The 18,239-nt window shown below is 45.6% G+C and overlaps 1 protein-coding gene across 2 annotated transcripts in view; it reads left to right on the top strand.

The window, feature by feature from the left end:
* Positions 1-212: 212 nt before the first annotated feature.
* The window catches only part of SBNO2 (strawberry notch homolog 2), an 82,061-nt gene continuing 64,034 nt past the window's right edge, over positions 213-18,239 (top strand). The window contains exons 1-2 of one of the 2 annotated variants that reach the window (XM_040417569.1): positions 13,076-13,191; positions 13,226-13,250. The gene's annotated coding sequence lies outside the window, so the exon portion shown is untranslated. Of the gene's footprint in view, positions 429-13,075; positions 13,192-13,225; positions 13,251-18,239 lie in introns of those variants that run through there. The other variant, XM_040417568.1, reaches the window with a different exon arrangement.

Raw genomic sequence — 18,239 nt, forward strand, 5'->3', positions numbered from 1 at the left:
TTCACAAGTTTTGGGGGAAAAGACGAGGAATCGCGCATGATAAATATGGCGTTCTTCCGTTCAGTGGAATTGCGCAAGGAAGGTGGCGCAACATACGCTCCTAGGTTTCCTTGACGTACGATGACGTCAGCAGATCAACACCTTCTCGTTGCCACAGTGATGAGCGTCACGCCCAATGATGTCAAAAGCCGGAAGTTCGTGTAAACCAAAGATGGCTGCAGGAAGCAGGAAGTGACAGCAGCTTCTGCTCTACGGGCTCCTGAAACCGGAAGCGTTAACGGGGAAAAAAAGTTGTAAACAAACCCACCGGGTGTGCTTATTCCGGTACGGGATACGACTGTCAGACAGCAACCGCAGGCGGCCCCGGGTTCCTGGTGGAGTGAAGACCCTGGGGAGGAGAAGTCCCGGAAGTAGAGGAAACCTCTGTGGTGAGAGCTTGCTTGGCTGTCTCTGTGGTGCAGCCGCTCATGTTAGGGGCTTTGGACATAACAGCTAGTGCTAATTCCAGGTGACCATCGTGTGGCATTTCCTTTTATTACACATGCCCCCAATGCCAAGCCCAATGATGGCACCAGGAAGAACTAGTTGTATAGCTGTCTTTAGTATAGGAGCAGCTCAGTGTGAATGTGGGGGCCTGGGCAGACATGTTGGATCACTAGTGGACTCTGTATGTCCTATCAGATGACTATCGGAGCCAGGTACACCCCTACAGGAGCCACCTTGTGTTTTAAGGCTGAATTCTCACCGCGTTTTCAGTATCCATATGTGAGGGGACATCTCAAATGTATCTGTAGCCCCCCACTCACCTGACAGAGACCAGACAGAGCGCGTTCTGTGACCTCTACCCCAAAATAAGGTGGAAATGAAATTGGTCCCGCACTTTATATGGTGAATAAATTCTAGTAATGTAGCGCTCCCAGAAGACCCCTGTAGAGCCGTGTTCCCAAACCTGCTGTACGCGCCGTGGCTTTTGTCGATAATCCGTCCAAGCTGCGCCTGTAATGACCATGTACAGATTCCTCCCCATCCCCCATTGCTGGTGGTCTTCACACAAGGACATACAGAATAGTGAGACAATGTGAACAGGTTAACTGTTTTCTGTAGACGTTTTCCATGTGCAGTCTCCTGAAAGGGTAGAGGCCTCGGGGTTGGGACACGGCTTTGCGTCCTCCGTGTTAGAACTTTTTTTTTTTTTTATAATAGAACGGAGATATTTTACAGGATCCGGTCAAATACTGGTGCTTTAATGTACAGAAATCTAGTAACAGGTTCCCTTTAACCCTTGTCATCTATGACAGATGTTGGGAGTTTAAAGATGGAGCTGAGTCAGGGCCATACCCAGTGGGTGACACTGATGGTCTGTGTCCATGATTAGAGACCCCCCACCAATCGTGAGAACTGAGTCCCAGTACCCCCTATAAACGGAACGATCGGTCACACATTCATTTCTATGGGAATTCTGGAGATAGCTGAGCTATGTACTCGCATATCTCTGGAACTCTCATAGAAACAAATAGAATGTCCGTGCACATGGGCGACAGGCCGCTCCGTTCAGTTCCGGGAGGCCACATGGGGTACTCGTGAGTCCCAGCGGTAGGACCCCCACCAATCTAATAGTTATCCCCTATCTTGTGGCTAGGGGACAACTTGAAACAACTAGAATACAGTTTTAAGGCCTTATTCCTGCCATGCCGGAGCCTCTTTTATGTCCTGCCTCTGGTAGAATGTAATAAAGTGCCTTTGAAGATCCCCGTACGCTGTAATACAGAAGTGTTATAGTGTATACTACAAGCAAGTCCCCTAAGGGGACTAAAAAAATGTGAAAAAAGTTTAACAAAGTTTTAAAGTTTAACTTTAAAAACCAAACATATTAACCATTAAAAAAAACTTTTTCCGTTTCTTGCATAAAGCTAGAAAAGATAAACCTACTGTAATTGGTATCACAACGTCGTCCCATTATATAAACCTGGATGAGGAGGCATCCCCACCATCTACGTAGCATAAAGCCAATCTCCGATTCATGACGCTAACTCAATTCCGAAACTGAGGGAAGCATTCATTGGAGAGCGGTCGGGCAGTAATACCGCCTCAAGAGTGTTTAGTAATTTTTCTCCTTCGCTTGAGCAGCCATGGGAGAACATACACATCTTAAGAACGTTATCCTCAATAAAAGTAACCTGAAGATCCGATTCCCATTTACTAAAAGAGGAGCCTTATCTGTGTTGTGAGATTCATAGAATACTGTATAAATGGGACAAAGTCCTTGTTTGCCTAAATTCTGGAGCACCTTATCGAACTCCAGTGGCTCTAAGAGGTGTGCATTCCTGAAAGTTTTAGTAAAGAGATTTAATAGATTTCAAAGATTTAGTAAAGACAGATTTCATATTCAAGCCATATTCCCACCTGCTTGGCATTTCGAACTTATAGACTTGAAAGTACTGTAGGTAATCGATCATCCTCCAAAAACGGTCTGAAAACAGCGATGGAGAGGCTGCGTGCCATGATGAGAATCATTGTCATGTAGGCCTGGCCTGAAAGCAAGGTTTCCCAATGACGGAGTCATGAGCTCAGTCTAGCAGAAATTTTTTAATTTAAAAGCCATAAATCCCACAAGCAGAGAACATGGTAGACAAGAAAAGCCGGTCCTCAATAGGAGGCCTGTCCTCAATTAAGAACTTGATGGGGGAAAGTTCCTAGTCTAAGTTATCCCCTAACTTCCGAGGCCGGTCTAATAACCTACTGAATGTCGCAGCGGTGTCATATAACTTATCAGGAAGGCCAAAGCCCCCAAAGATTTATTTTTGGTTAGAACTGTATTTCCCAGTCTAGGCCTACTCGTAGGCTTTATAAAATGTGCAGTCGCCCTCTGGAGGGAGGTGAGAAACCTTCCTGGTACACAGGTCTATAAAGATAGAACAATCTCAGTAGAATATCTAATTTGACAACACTTATTATTTTAAAGTTACTAAGGTATCCAAAACTGAGACTAGATAGGAAGACGATATATAAAGGAGAAGATCGTCTGCATATAGTGCAAGTTTGGGATTCTGCAGCCTGACTGTTGCCCCTGTAATGTATGGATTGTTTCATAGCGCACCGGCCAGGTGTTCCGTGGTTAGGACGTATAATAATGGAGATTCCTGCCGCATGCCATTGTTAATTACAAACGTTCGTACACGAGCTGACGGTTGTGTATAAAGGACAGTCACCTTTTCTAGAACGGAGAGCCCAGGCTGATCTATTTCAGTAAGGCTAACCGAAATCTCCAGGGTTCCTGATGAGACACACAGGGGTTTTGTGGCATCGAACATGAGATATAAGGGTGGTAGTGTAGATAGTGTTGTCTCTTGCTTCCCTCCCAGGTACAAAGCCCACCTGGTCTTTGTGGCTAATGTCTGGAAGTACCTTACTGAGGCAGCTAGCCAAAAGTTTAGAATAGATTCGTGATATCGGTCGATAGTTACCCCCAAACCGAATAAAGATGCTATGGCTTGCAGTAAGATGACCATGTGGGCTTCAAGTGTCTGTTTAGGGAAAGGGCAGGAAGGGGAAATGCTATTAAACACTTGAGTAATAAAGGGCACAAATCCCCTAAAAAAAAAAAAAAAAAAAGGCAGCGAGGTCATCAGGACCAGGGCTTTTTCCTCCTTTGAGCAAAATAAAATAACCTCACCAGGTTCAACCTCTGGTAATCTGCACAGCGTTTATCTGATATACGAGGCCTTCTCATCAATGGAGTTCTTACGATGATCTCGGCCCCGTGTAGGCATGTTAGCAAATTGACCCCGAATATTGTAAAGTGATTCATCACGTCTTGAATACTTTGGCTGAATAGGGTTATGAACAGCTGATCCAGTTGCGTCCTTGTTGGTGGTGATATATTTGGCTGAATATGTCTTGGGTGCAAAAGGCGAGCCAAAACTCGACTGCATTTGTTTGCGTTTTCATATAAATCGGTGGTGAAAGCGCTCATGATGTCAATGTGAGCTCTGATTTACCGCTTCTTTCAGCTCATTCTGAACCAGAGACGTTTCTGCCACAGTTTCGGGGGCGAGAGATTAGTTGTGTGCCTTATCCAGAGCTACCATAGTCGCCCTGTTGGATCAAAGTGCCTCACATCTCACATGTTAAAGTTTCCCACTGCAGAGGAGGAGCGATCAGGTCGGAGGCGTAATCAATCAAGAATTTCATAGGATACCTTTCAGTGACATCTCATGAAGATGCCACGTCCAAATTACAAACACATCCAACCTGCTGTACGTCTGATGGGCTTGGGTGAATTAATATACTCGAGACATCAACCAGCTGCTTACTGTGCAAAGCGTTCTTTGTTCTAGTAAGGGATGAGCGGGTGACCAGTGATCTATCTGCCTGTGGACATGGCAAGCAAAGGCTCTGGTACCAAGTTGAGGTCCCCTCCTAGAAACATTACTTCTTCAGCAAAAGAGTCTAAGCTAGTATACCTCCCATGGATTTTGGCCTTTGCCTGTATTCTGAAGATAGAGACTCCCAATAGTGTATGTCCTTTCATGGATTTTCAGCTTCACAAACCCATATATCCACTCGGAGCAGACCATCGTGTCAACAAAAGAATATTGTAAAGCAATGGAAACCCCTTGAGATTTGAAATCTGAGTTTGTGCTATGTGACCAAAAGCTATAATGCTTAGAATAAATGCTGGGGATATGATTGGACTTCAGTGGGTCTCCTGCAGCAGAAGAACGTGTGCCTTCTCTGTGCATGAGAAACAAGATTTGTGATTTATGTTTATTTATTTTTTGAGGTGGGGGGGGGGGGGGTATATTAAACCCCCTGACATTTAGGGAAGCAAGCTTGAACTGTGCCTGTGTGGCCAACATATTTCCATATACAGAGTAACATGAAAGGGAAGGAGAAAGGAGACAAAAAAAGGGGGAAGAGAGTGAGAGTAGAACAATAAAAAGGAAAATAAACAGTAGTGAGTAAAGAGACAGAAGAAATCTAGAAAGTAAGAACGTTGTGTTCTCCGAGAAGATCTCTAGTGCTGTGAAGAATCTAATCTGCGCCGTACAGAGAACCCCCGGAAAAGAGGAACAAAACATGTTCAACGTTTGCCTTAAATGGTGGCATTCTGCCAATGATAAATCAAAGGAGCCACCACAAGACTAATAGTCCAATTAAACATATAACAGGAGAAAAAAGATCCTCTAATGATCAAGTAGAATCGTCTTAAAGACACTTAAGAGGGATATCTAAAACAGGTAAGTGAAGATGGTGACCGGTAATAGAACAGGTAATACCTATAACTATCCGAACTTTCTAACCAGCGTCATGAAGCTGGGGCGCAAGCGAGTATATGGATAAGCGTTTGCTATGGAGGCCCTCCATTAGGAAGACTACTGTAAGGAGGCTACCATAAGTAGACCCCTAAGGAAGTATGGGCTTAGGTTTGCAAATTGTAACTTCGTGCTCAGCAAAGGTGACCTCTAGGATATGGTATGAACCTGAATTACGCATAATCCCTATGTGCACCACCATTTTGATACCAAGTGTGCAAGTTAAACAGTAAGTGTACTTTTAACGCTGAGGCATACGTTTCTTAATTTATATAAAGAGACTAATTTCTACTCCTTGACAAAAAAGCAGACGGAGAACCGCATTTGTCTGTGGGACCGTTTTGACAGTTTAATCTGCTGGTGAAAAAGGCTCACCTGGATGGGTTATGCTCTGAGCACAACACCCAGTCGTGCGGTGGATAGAGGTAGCTGGTGCAGCCAAGCTTCTTCCCGCAAGGCACAGTGTGCCAGGCAGAAAATGTAGAAGAAAATTCGGGTCAGCAGCGGCGCAACCAGGGAAGGTCCAGGCTTGAAGGTAAGTTTATAGCTTTTATTTATTCATAGTTCCTGCAGATTCTGTGTTTCTGGGATGCAAGATTTGCTTCTTCAGATCAAGAAACATAATCGTTATGTTTCTTGATCTGCAGAAGGCACCGTTCTGGCCCAGAAACGCGTAATCTGTGGAAACTATGAATAAATAAAAGCTATAAACTTACTTTCAAACTTGGACCTTCCTGGTTGCACCACTGCAGGCCCGAATTTTCTTCTAAATTATTATTCCTTGGTACTTTCAAAAAGCTATCAACTCTGTAAGATGACATAGTCCAATAGGTGTCTCAGGCAGGGTTCTTATCAGCAATTTGGGTCCCTCGCATCGCAGGGCTCTTCTATCTTCAGATTGAGAAGTGTGGAGGCAGAGGAGGTATGGGGCTGCAGTCTGGGAGCACAGTGTTGGGTAGTTCAGTTCAAAGCACGAGCCTATGTGGCGAACCACTAATTGCAAGGGGAAACCTGATATGTATGGAATGTCTCTCATGAAGCAGGTCCAATAGAAGGTGCAGAGCTCTGTGTTCGACAAGAGTGGGGCAAGAAAGATCTTGCAAAATAGATCGCTGTGTCCCATCAAAATCATTAACAGGTAGATTGTGGATCTTTTGCATAATCTCCTCTGACTTGGAGGTGACGTATAACATTTCTTGGCTTTTTAACAAATTTGAGCTCTTCAGATACAGGCATCTCCAGAATCTTGGTAAAGAGGCCTTGCAACATAGGGATTACATCAGCTGGTTTGGTGGATTCTGGGAAGCCTCTGATCCTAACATTATTTGGTCTGTAGCGATGATGATAAAAAAAACGGTTAAGCTGATTTATTCGCATGTCACAAACGTCTCCCTGTGCTGTTGTATTCTCTAGTTTACCTGCCAACGTTTCATGGTGGGAAGAAAGATCTTCTTCCTGCTCTTGAAATTCCTGCAGTTTCATTTTACTGCATTAATTTCTTGTTTATAAGAGTTCTCTAGCCTCTCAACAAATTTCTTAATTTCCTGCCTAGTTGGCAGATGTTTCACATGTTCTTCCAGTCCCACTTGCCCTCCACAGGGGTGTGTAATGCCATATCTCAAGTCCCCTCTAATGTAAGAGTACCTGGAGAAATCTGTAGCTTCGGGCAAACCTGAAGAAGATGGCAGCCCTGCTCGTGGTGTTGCACTGCGGGACTGGATCTGGTGGCCTGAATTGAGCGTTTAGGGCTTCCTCAGTCCGGTCATCAGGCGAGTTTGGCACAGATGGAGCTTCTGTTCCCGTTTTGTCCCTTGGCAGGCTCCCTCGTTTTTTCCCTGTGGCTGAGTCTTGCAGAAGTGAAATGATTCATGTGAGGGTTGCGGCCTGCAGTTGCTGGCTCGTGTGTTGCCTCCGCGCTGAAGAACTGCTGAATACTACTCTGTGTGGATGATCGCACCGCCGAATAAGAGGCAGCAAGACACCCCTTTCTTGTCCTCACCAGTGGATCTTAAAAGCAACCCGAAACAGGCAAGTAGAGGATACAATATACAGTGTGTAATGAATGGGTCAGGGTTTGGTCTGGATGTGTCATGGTCTAGTGGTAGTGACACTTTAGCCGTGCATGCTTGATGTCGTTGGTAACGTGTAGTTTTTAGCATGTTTACACACTTCCATTCTGGTGGGTATGGGGTTAAAGTGTGAGCAAGGTTGAGCTGGGTGTGGGCTCTTATAGTACTTGGGCTTGGAGCCTGAGGTTTGTGGGACTTCAGCTTTTTGTGGAGCTGGAGTTATGCTGCCATCCTGTACCTTACCAGCTGTTCAGTTTGAGGGCCACCTTGTCATCCCTTTGTATCCTCCATGTTCCCTACCTTACTTGTGTTGATGTTTGGTGTGGGTTTATGTTAAGGGTGTGATGTACGTCTTGGTGGTGTTTGTACAGCATGTATGCATGGCGTTTCCTTGTGTGTTGTGCCTCCGGTGAAGGGGCTCCTGGGTTCCTCGGAGGCGGAACCGCGTTGACAATCTGCCTGCGGAAGTGGGTTCCAGAGTTTCCCGGAGTGGGAATCAGTAGCAGTTGCTGTTGTTGTTTCTTCCCGTTTTTGTGGCAGGTAAGTGCTGTTGTTCTAGTGTGTGTTGTTTGCACTGGGTGCTTACCTGCCAATCTGGTTTATGCTTCTGTCTGCTCCTTTCTTGTGGCTAGGCCTGCTGGAGACTCCGGTTCATCTGTGTCGTGGATGAACAGGTCGTCTCCTAGCCCTGACATTTATTACCAGGGATCTCTAGGGTTAGTAGGGCCCGAGGTTCCGGGTATGAGCCCTCCCACTATTAGGGTTCGCTCATACAGTTAGGAGTTAGGGCCAGGATTAGGGCGGCTTTAAGAGGTGACCTGCTCCCTTTCTCTGGTGTCTAGGCCTAGCTGCTTCCTTGTTTTCCCACATTTCCCCCCCACTTCCCACCGTGACAGGATGCTGTCCCTTTGCAGAACGGAACGCATCAGGACAGAGAACTTGTTTGTGTAGTTAGTGCAAACGGATGAAAGGCTTTGTCTAGTGTGCACTTTCTGGCATCAGCTTACTGCAACTCTGCTCCCATTCATGTGGGAGCTGCAGTACGCCGGCACAGCCTCTACATGGTGGTCGGAGCAGACGACTGACCGAAACAGGTGATCGTTGGGCATATCCTCTTATATTGACCTGTCCCAAGGATAGGCCATCAATATCTAAGTTCCATAAATCCCCTTTAAGGTAATATATCAATTTAAGCGCATAATGAATGCTTAAAAAATAACAAAAAACAATGGTGAAATTGCATTTTATTTCTTCAATTTCCTCTCGCGAAGTTTTTTTTTTTCCTGTTTTTCAATACATGATATTGTAAATTAAATGGTGCTATTAAGAAATACAACTTATGGCTGTGTAAAAGTCGAAAAAAAAGTCATGGCTCTTGGAAGATGGAAAGGGTAAAAATTGTTTGCGGCCCCAAGAGGTTGATCGTTTAGTTGTCCTGTCTGTTGTAATAGATGCTTTGATTTCCTACAAAATAATGATTCTGGAGCCCTATTCACTTCTATGGAACCAGGGCTGTGTGAAAAACGCGCGATATAGAACGATTTTCCCTGAATGCAAAGATGATGCACAGACGCATTAAAATGAATGGGTCAGGATTCATTCCGGATGCTATGCGTTCACTACAGGCATCGCATCCTGATGGAAAACTCACTCGTGTGAAAGAGCCCTTACAGCCAGACAGTGTACGGAACGCCCCTTTAAAAAGGGGAATGGTAACACCCAGTTGTCGATTCCAGACAAATAAGAGGAACAGCACAACACAGAGTTCTCACTCATAAAGAGTTTGTTGGAACTGGAGGACCCCCTTAAATCTCCCCATCATTACACAGAGATGATACAGCTGGCACCTGCCATTAATGGAGCAGGCATAGCTTCCTTGGTGCTGTAATAGTATGTTGCGGAGGACTGACTAAATGTAAATTCATGCATCATTTTGATGCCATTGAACACTGTAGCAGACTGGGAAAGGCCCATGGACCTAGCCTCAGTGGGGTTGTTCACTTAGGCCATCTGGAAACCTCTGTTCATATGCCCTACGAAGGACATAAAGACGTGATAGAAGAGGGTCCCCAGAAAGAGAGCTACAGACATGACCTCAACTGCCTTGTAAAATTACACAACGTTTAGAGAGATCAAATCTTTCCAGCTGTTAGGACAGGTTTAACGGGTTATTTAACCTGAACAAACCCTTTAGGGCTCTTTCCCTTTCGGGAATCTCGCTCCAGGTGAGAGAGGGATCATGCGCTCTGGACTTGATTGATAATGCTTTGTGACCTTTATGTAACAGAATCATTCTGACTTTTATCAGTGATTGATAGCATTCTCTGTGTAAGGCCTCATGCACACGACTGTTTTTTTTTTTTGCGGTCCACAAAAACGGGTTCAGTTTTTCCGTGATTCGTGTCCGTTTTTTCATCCGTGGGTCTCCCTTGATTTTTGGAGGATCCACCTGGCCGTGCGGAGCCAAACGGATCCGTCCTGAATTACAATGCAAGTCAATGGGGACCGATCCGTTTGACGTTGACACAATATGGTGCAATTTCAAACGGATCCGTCCCCCCATAACTTTCAATGTAAAGTCAGGAGTTAATATACCATAGGATCGGAGTTTTCTCCAATCCGATGGTATATTTTAACTTGAAGCGTCCCCATCACCATGGGAACGCCTCTATGTTAGAATATACCATCGGATTTGAGTTACATCGTGAAACTCAGATCCGACAGTATATTCTAACACAGAGGCGTTCCCATAGTGATGGGGACGCTTCTAGTTAGAATATACTACGAACTGTGTACATGACTGCCCCCTGCTGCCTGGCAGCACCCGATCTTTTACAGGGGGCTGTGATCAGCACAATTAACCCTTCAGGTGCCGCATCATAGCCCCCTGTAAGAGATCAGGGGCTGCCAGGCAGCAGGGGGCAGACCCCCCTCCCTCCCCAGTTTGAATATCAATGGTGGCCAGTGTGCCGCCCCTCCCCGGCCCCCCCTCTATTGTTATATCATTGGTGGCCAGTGTGCGGCCTCCCCTCTCTCTCCCCCCCGCCCGATCATTGGTGGCAGCGGAGATTCCTATCGGAGTCCCAGTTTGATCGCTCTGGGGCTCCGATCTGTAACCATGGCAACCAGGATGCTACTGCAGGCCTGGTTGCCATGGTTACTTAGCAATATTACAATATTAGAAGTATCATACTTACCTGCTGGCTGCTGCGCTGTCTGTGTCTGCCCAAGAGCTCCTCCTACTGGTAAGTGACAGATCATTAAGCAATGCGCCGCACAGACCTGTCACTTACCAGTAGGAGGAGCTCCCGGCCGGACACAGATAGCGCAGCAGGTAAGTATGATGCTTCTAATATTGTAATATTGCTAAGTAACCATGGCAACCAGGCCTGCAGTAGCGTCCTGGTTGCCATGGTTACCGATCGGAGCCCCAGAGCGATTAAACTGGGACTCCGATCGGAATCTCCGCTGGGGGAGGGGGGGGGGGGAGGGGAGGCCGCACACTGGCCACCAATGATATTACAATAGAGGGAGGGGGGGAGGCCGCACACTGGCCACCAATGATATTACAATAGGGGGGGGGGGGGGGGGGGGCGCACACTGGCCACCAATGATATTCAAACTGGGGAGGGAGGGGGGTCTGCCCCCTGCTGCCTGGCAGCCCCTGATCTCTTATAGGGGGCTATGATATGCACAATTAACCCCTTAGGTGCAGCACTATCAGGGTGAATAGCACAAGGGATAGGGATGAAAAGATCCAGGTTCTAGTCCCTAAGGGAAGAAATGGTTATTAAATAAAAAGTAAAAAAAACACAAATACTAAAAGTTTAAATGGCCCCCTTCCCAGTTTTACAAACAATAAAGAATAAACATATTACATATCGCCATGTCCCAAAAAGTGTGAGCTATTAAAATATTAAAAAATATTTCCGCTCGGTGAAGGCCGTAACAGAAAAAAAAACTCTAAACCACGCAATTCGCCATTTTTAGTCACCTTGTCTCCCAGAAGATGTCCCTGGATGTGAGAGGTATGTGGTGCTGTTTTCTCCTATATGTAGTGCACCTGCGTCTCATCTTCTCAAAGTCCTTTTTTTTTTTATTATATGCATTTTAAATTTGGCTCCTAAATTTTTTAGTTTAGGAGCCAATGGCTCCTGGTCATTTTTTTTTTTTGTCTGGAGCACTGGAGGGCCTGTCCTGATAAGCCATGAGTATTAAAAGCCCGGAACACCCCTTTAAAGAGGAGCTGTCTTCTCTCCTGACGTGTCCATTTACTTGTATTCCCTGTGCTAGAGCTTCTTTTCTTAGAGCTCTGCATTGTGCTGCTCCTCTGTCATTACTCCTTAAAGGGGTTCTGCACTTTCATTTAACTGATGATCTATCCTCTGGATAGATCATCCGCACCTGACCGACGGGGGTCCGACACCCGGGACCCGCGCCGATCAGCTGTTTCAGAAGGCAGCGGCGCTCCAGCAGTGCCTCGGCCTTCTCACTGTTTACCGCCGGCCCACTGACGTCACGACTAGTATCAACTAGCGTGGGTGCGGCTAAGCTCCATTCAAGTGAACAGAGCTTAGCCCCGCCCACGCTAGTTGATACTAGTCGTGACGTCACTGGGCCAGCGGTAAACAGTGAGAAGGCCGCGGTGCTGCTGGAGCGCCGCTGCCTTCTCAAACAGCTGATCGGCGGGGGTGTCGGATGTCGGACCCCCGCCGGTCAGGTGCTGATGATCTATCCAGAGGATAGATCATCAGTTAAATGAAGGTGCAGAACCCCTTTAAAACGTATTAAAGATCCCACCTCTGGTTGATACTATTATGTAGAATTGTTATTTTATAGTAGTGTCAGTTTTTAGTCTGGAGCCCTTTACAGGCATTCTTTAAAGAGAATTGCTTTGCGGGACAGTTGCCTTTACCTTTGGACTTTGATGCCCTTCTGAGAGACCCTCGGTGCTTCCTCCATGTGATCAGAGCCCTTTGCCGAACGTTCACTGGTTATTTGCTGGGTGTAGCTAGACTCTGGTTGCAAGGACCAGTGGGGCGGTGATGTTTCCTCTTTTTCCTTTTGTATGTATTGCATTCACTGAGCACTCTGTATGAAGTAGAAATGCCTTCTGTATTGCATGTCTCCAGCCAAACACCGGACATGCTGATGTTCTGGAGCACTGTTCTTTAATGGGCCTCCATGATAATGTCCGTACAATATCCATGAAGATATCTGGTCCACTACCCTTGTGATATACTGTGGCTGCGCAAACGCTTGTTCGTCGGGCAATCGGATCTTTCAGCAAATGATGGTGTCTAATCACGATCTGCTGCGGGCGAACAACTAGACAGTAGCGGGACAAGCAATTGTATAGCAATCGCTGCTCCCCATGCTGTGAAGGAGATCGCTGCATGTAACAGCAGAGGTCTCCTCCGCTAGCGGGTAGGTGATTGCCAGGAAGGAATGCTTCCCTCCTGACAATGCGTTATACAGTATAACAAGGACACTAGCTAGCATAGTAAATACTGGTTAGGTGGGGCAGAGTTCAGCTGTTTATTTCAGTTGTCTTATCACTCTTGTAGTTAGTTACTTTCTGTTTCTGTTCTAGGTACCTGACCGAACCAGTTTTAGTAGCATTTTATTAGCAGCTCTAGTCCTAGAGCAAGCACAGATGGTGCACGTTCAGCCTTGACACTGGGAGAAGCTCCTGATGTGTCTGGAGAACATATCTTTGATGATGATCCTTGCTCCTTCCATTAAAACAGATATGTAGATGCCACTTCTGCACTGATTTATAGGATAGTACTAATGGATGGGGTGCCACTGAAGCACCAGCTACATGTACTGAGAAAATGGCGAACAGCACCAACTGCAGTACAAGGTCTGTGCAGCATACCTTCTATTTTTAACCCTTTCTGGTGACCGATAACTGATTCGGGATCTCTGTATTTAGGTGTTGCGTGCTTGAGAATAGTACAGAGTTTATGGAGCCAAGGTGTCATTGAAAGAACATGGCTCCATCTTTCCTGGCAGAAATGGTCACAGACTGCTCCTGTTAGGCAGAGCGAGTGGCCTCTAACAGATTGATGATTGAGGAACACGTGCTGGCAGATGGTGCCATGTTTAAGGAGGCTATCGTTTTGTTTAGTCTAGATTACGACAGTTATGGGGATATTTGTGGTAATGGGTGGGCTGATTACTTTTGGGGGGTTCACAGCTGTATTTATGAAGAGTAAATTGTTGGATCTTAACAAGGTTCCAAGAAGAGCTTCAACATGCAACAAGAAGAAATGAGAGTGAGACAAAACATTTTTTGAGCATTCAATTAATTGAAAATAACGATTAAACTGAAACAGGCTGTTTTTCAGCTGATCCAAATTTTAGGACCACATGCCTTTAAAAGGCCAAATCTGTGCAAAGATGTGGATCCATTGTCATTTTCTGTCAGGTAGTCACACGTTGTGATGGCAAAGGCAAAAAAACTTTCCCTTTTTGAATGTGGTCGGGTTGTTGAACTGCATAAGCAGGGTCTCTCACAGCGCGCCATCGCTGCTGAGGTGGGACGCAGTAAGACAGTCATTTGGAATTTCTTAAATGATCCTGAGGGTTATGGAACAAAAAAGTCAAGTGGAAGACCCCAAAAAATTTCATCAGCACTGAGCCGGAGGATCCAATTGGCTGTCCGTCAAGACACTGGACGATCCTCGACCCAAATTAAGGCCCTTACTGGTGCTGACTGCAGCCCCATAGCCATCAGACGGCATCTGAGACTGAACGGCTTCAAAAACAAAAAACGTCTTCAAAGACCTCGTCTCCTTGAACGCCACAGAACTGCTCGTTTGGACTTTGCAAGAGAGCACCAAACATGGGGCATTCAAAGGTGGAAGAAAGTTTTATTCTCTGATGAGAAAAAATGTAACCTTGACAGTGCTCCAGACTAAAAAAAATACCTAGTAGCCGTTGGCTCCTGAACTGAAAAATTTAGGAGCCAAATTAAATTTTTAGTCGCCAAATCGAAACCGAATCAAAATTTTGGTATCGTGGCAACGCTACGCCGATCAGATCGGCGTAGGGTTGTTTCGATACCAAAATTTTGATTCGCTTTAGTCACCATAAAAAAGTATTGCGATACACAATACCGCGCAAAAACACCAAAAAAAGCCACGTGCATTTCGCATTTTATGAAACGTTCGACCCATAATAGAACAGTCCTATCCTATTTTTGGAGGTGACAAAAAAATTGCAAATGCTCACCGCATAGGAGATATTTTTAAACAATTTAATAGTTTGGACTTTTCGGACGCAGCACTATGTAATATGTTTATTTATTGTTTATATATTTTATATGTAATATTGGGAAAGGGGGGATTTAAACTTAATATTTTAGGGTACTTTCACACTAGCGTTTTTCATTTCCGGCATAGAGTTCCGTCACAGGGGCTCTATACCAGAAAAGAACTGATCAGGCATATCCCCATGCATTTTGAATGGAGAGTAATCCGTTCAGGATGTCTTCAGTTCCGTCATTTTGACTGATCAGGCAAAAGATAAAACCGCAGCATGCTACGGTTTTATCTCCGGCGGAAAAAACTGAACACTTGCCTGAATGCCGGATCCGGCATTTTTCCCCATAGGAATGTATTAGTGCCAGATCCGGCATTCAAAATACCGGAATGCAGGCTCCGTCCTGTAAAAATGTGTAAAAAGATACAAGACGGATCCATCTGTCCGCATGACAAGCGGAGAGATGGATTCGTTCTTGCAATGCATTTGTGAGATGGATCCGCATCCGGATGCGTCTCACAAATGCTTTCAGTCACATCCAGATCAGCGGATCCGGCAGGCAGTTCCGACGACGGAACTGCTTGCCCGATCACACTGCCGCAAGTGTGAAAGTAGCCTTAGTGTTTGTGTATTTTCTTTTTTTTTTACTTACTATTAGCTCCCTTAGGGGCTGGAACACTTGTCCTAATCACCCTTAGGCCCCTTTCACATGGGCGGGATTTCTGCGTGGGTGCAATGCTTGAGGTGAACGCATTGCACCCGCACTGAATCCGGACCCATTCACTTCTATGGGGCTGTGCACATGAGCGGTGATTTTCACGCATCACTTGTGCGTTGAGTGAAAATCGCAGCATGCTCTATGTTGTGCGATTTTCATGCAACGCAGGCCCCATAGAAGTTAATGGGGCTGTGTGAAAATCACAAGCATCCACAAGCAAGTGCGGATGTGGTGCGATTTTCACGCATGGTTGCTAGGATGAAAGTCTATTCACTGTATTATTTTCCCTTATAACATGGTTATAAGGGAAAATAATAGCATTCTTTAATACAGAATGCATAGTACAAGGTCAATATAATAAACATTATATACACCCCAATATAATAAACATTGGTGGCGCAGTGGGCAGTGCCAATGAGGGTTAAAAAAAAATAATTAAAAAATTAACTCACCTCCTCCAATTGATCGCGTAGCAGCCGGTCTCCTGTTCTTTTCTCAGGACCTGTGAAAGGACCTGTGGTGACATCACTGTGCTCATCACATAGTACATCACATGATCCATCACCATGGTAATGGACCATGTGATGAGCTCAGTGACGTCACCACAGGTCCTGAAGAAAGAACAGGAGACCGGCAGCTACGCGATCAATTGGTGGAGGTGAGATTATTATTATTTTTTTAACCCTCATTGGCACTGCCCACTGCGCCACCAATGTTTATTATACTGGGGGGGTGGGGGCACTGCGCCACCAATGTTTATTATACTGGGGGGGTGGGGGCACTGCGCCACCAATGTTTATTATACTGGGGGGGGTGTGGGCACTGCGCCACCAATGTTTATTATACGGGGGGGGGGGGGGGGGGGCGCACTGCGCCACCAATGAAGATAACTGACCTGTTAATACAAATACAGGAGGCGGGTGCCGGAATCAAATAGCCGGCACCCGACCTCTATGACAGGGAGCTGCGATACGCTGCAGTTAACCCCTCAGGTACCGCACCTGAAGGGTTAACTGCCGCTGATCGCAGCTCCCTGTCATAGAGGTCGGGTGCCGGCTATTTGCCGCCTCCTGTATTTTGTATTAACAGGTCAGTTATCTTCATTGGTGGCGCAGTGGCCACAGCCCCTCCTCCTTCTGTCTCTCTTCTTATTGGCAGCAGCACAGGGGGGAGGGAGAGACTCCTCCCCTACTGCGCTGCTGAGAAGAACATCAGCAGCAGGGAAGAGAACTATCATCTCCTGTGCCCGCTGCTGTATTCAACTGCAGAGCTGCGGCGGCGGGTCTAGTCGCAAATGGCGACAAGACTAAAAAGTCTTGTCGCCATTTGTAAATTCTAAGTCGCATTGGCGACCATTTTGGTCGCCATCTGGAGCCCTGCTTGATGCTTTTCCAACGTTACTGGCATGACAAGCAGATCCCACCTGAGATGTTTTCTACGCGTCCTATTATTGTCCGCATAACGGACTAGGATAGTACTGGGGCCAGCTGTTCAGTTCTGCAAAATACGGAATGCATACGCATGTCATCCGTATTTTTTGCGGACCACAAAATACATACGATCGTGTGCATGAGCCCTAAGTCAGATCCTGTTTTTGTTACTTAAACTTTGGAGGTCCAACTAAGTTCATTTTGTATGTGGCATGTTTTTGGACCGGTTCTTTGACCTCTGTGAAGCACCATCTGTATTTATAGGTTTAGCAGCTTGCTTTCTGCGTTCAGGCCATTGGCATGGAGCGCTGTGAATTACAGTAGTGACATCACCCGCCTCCAGTTTTAACACAGGGTAGAGGAAAATGCTGGGAAGATATGATCTGTGTCCTCCCTATGCAGGTCACCATAATCTATGATGGTATCCCAGCTTTCATGAACAGTTCAAAAAAGAAATGAAAGAGAAAAACAATAGTGAAAGTTAAAGAAATACATAATGAATAATAAATAAAAAAAAGTTAAAAGCAAATCTGTAAGCCCATGATGTATTTTCTGTGGGTGTACTTTATCTAATAAAGCACCTAGGTCTTGGAATAATCGTTATTACTTGTCACTATTGTTTGTCTTCCTAGCGTGACCCTGTACTCTTGCATACATTAAACATTTTTGCCCATGGGTGCTTTGTGGCCATTTACAGATCCCTCCCTTGTAACCTACAAGCCGGAGGCACCTTAGGGTGTTATAGCAATGATGTCGGTGGGGTAAAGTGCACTTATGTGGTATCATTAAACACAGGAGTGCGTGGAATATTTTTCTGACATACAGTGGGGGAAATAATTATTTGACCCCTCACTGATTTTGTAAGTTTGTCCAATGACAAAGAAATGAAAAGTCTCAGAACAGTATCATTTCAATGGTAGGTTTATTGTAACAGTGGCAGATAGCACATCAAAAGGAAAATCGAAAAAATAACTTTAAATAAAAGATAGCAACTGATTTGCATTTCATTGAGTGAAATAAGTATTTGAACCCTCTAACAAAAAAAGACTTAATACTTGGTGGAAAAACCCTTGTTTGCAAGCACAGAGGTCAAACGTTTCTTGTAATTGATGACCAAGTTTGCGCACATTTTAGGAGGAATGTTGGTCCACTCCTCTTTGCAGATCATCTCTAAATCCCTAAGGTTTCGAGGCTGTCTCTGTGCAACTCTGAGCTTGAGCTCCCTCCATAGGTTTTCGATTGGATTAAGGTCCGGAGACTGACTAGGCCACTCCATGACCTTAATGTGCTTCTTCTTGAGCCACTCCTTTGTTGCCTTTGCTGTATGTTTTGGGTCATTGTCGTGCTGGAACACCCATCCACGACCCATTTTCAGTTTCCTGGCAGAGGGAAGGAGGTTGTCGCTCAGGATTTCACGATACATGGCTCCGTCCATTTT

Source organism: Bufo bufo, chromosome 2 (genome assembly GCF_905171765.1).
Source record: "Bufo bufo chromosome 2, aBufBuf1.1, whole genome shotgun sequence".
In the NCBI taxonomy this organism is placed as follows: Eukaryota; Metazoa; Chordata; class Amphibia; order Anura; family Bufonidae; genus Bufo; species Bufo bufo.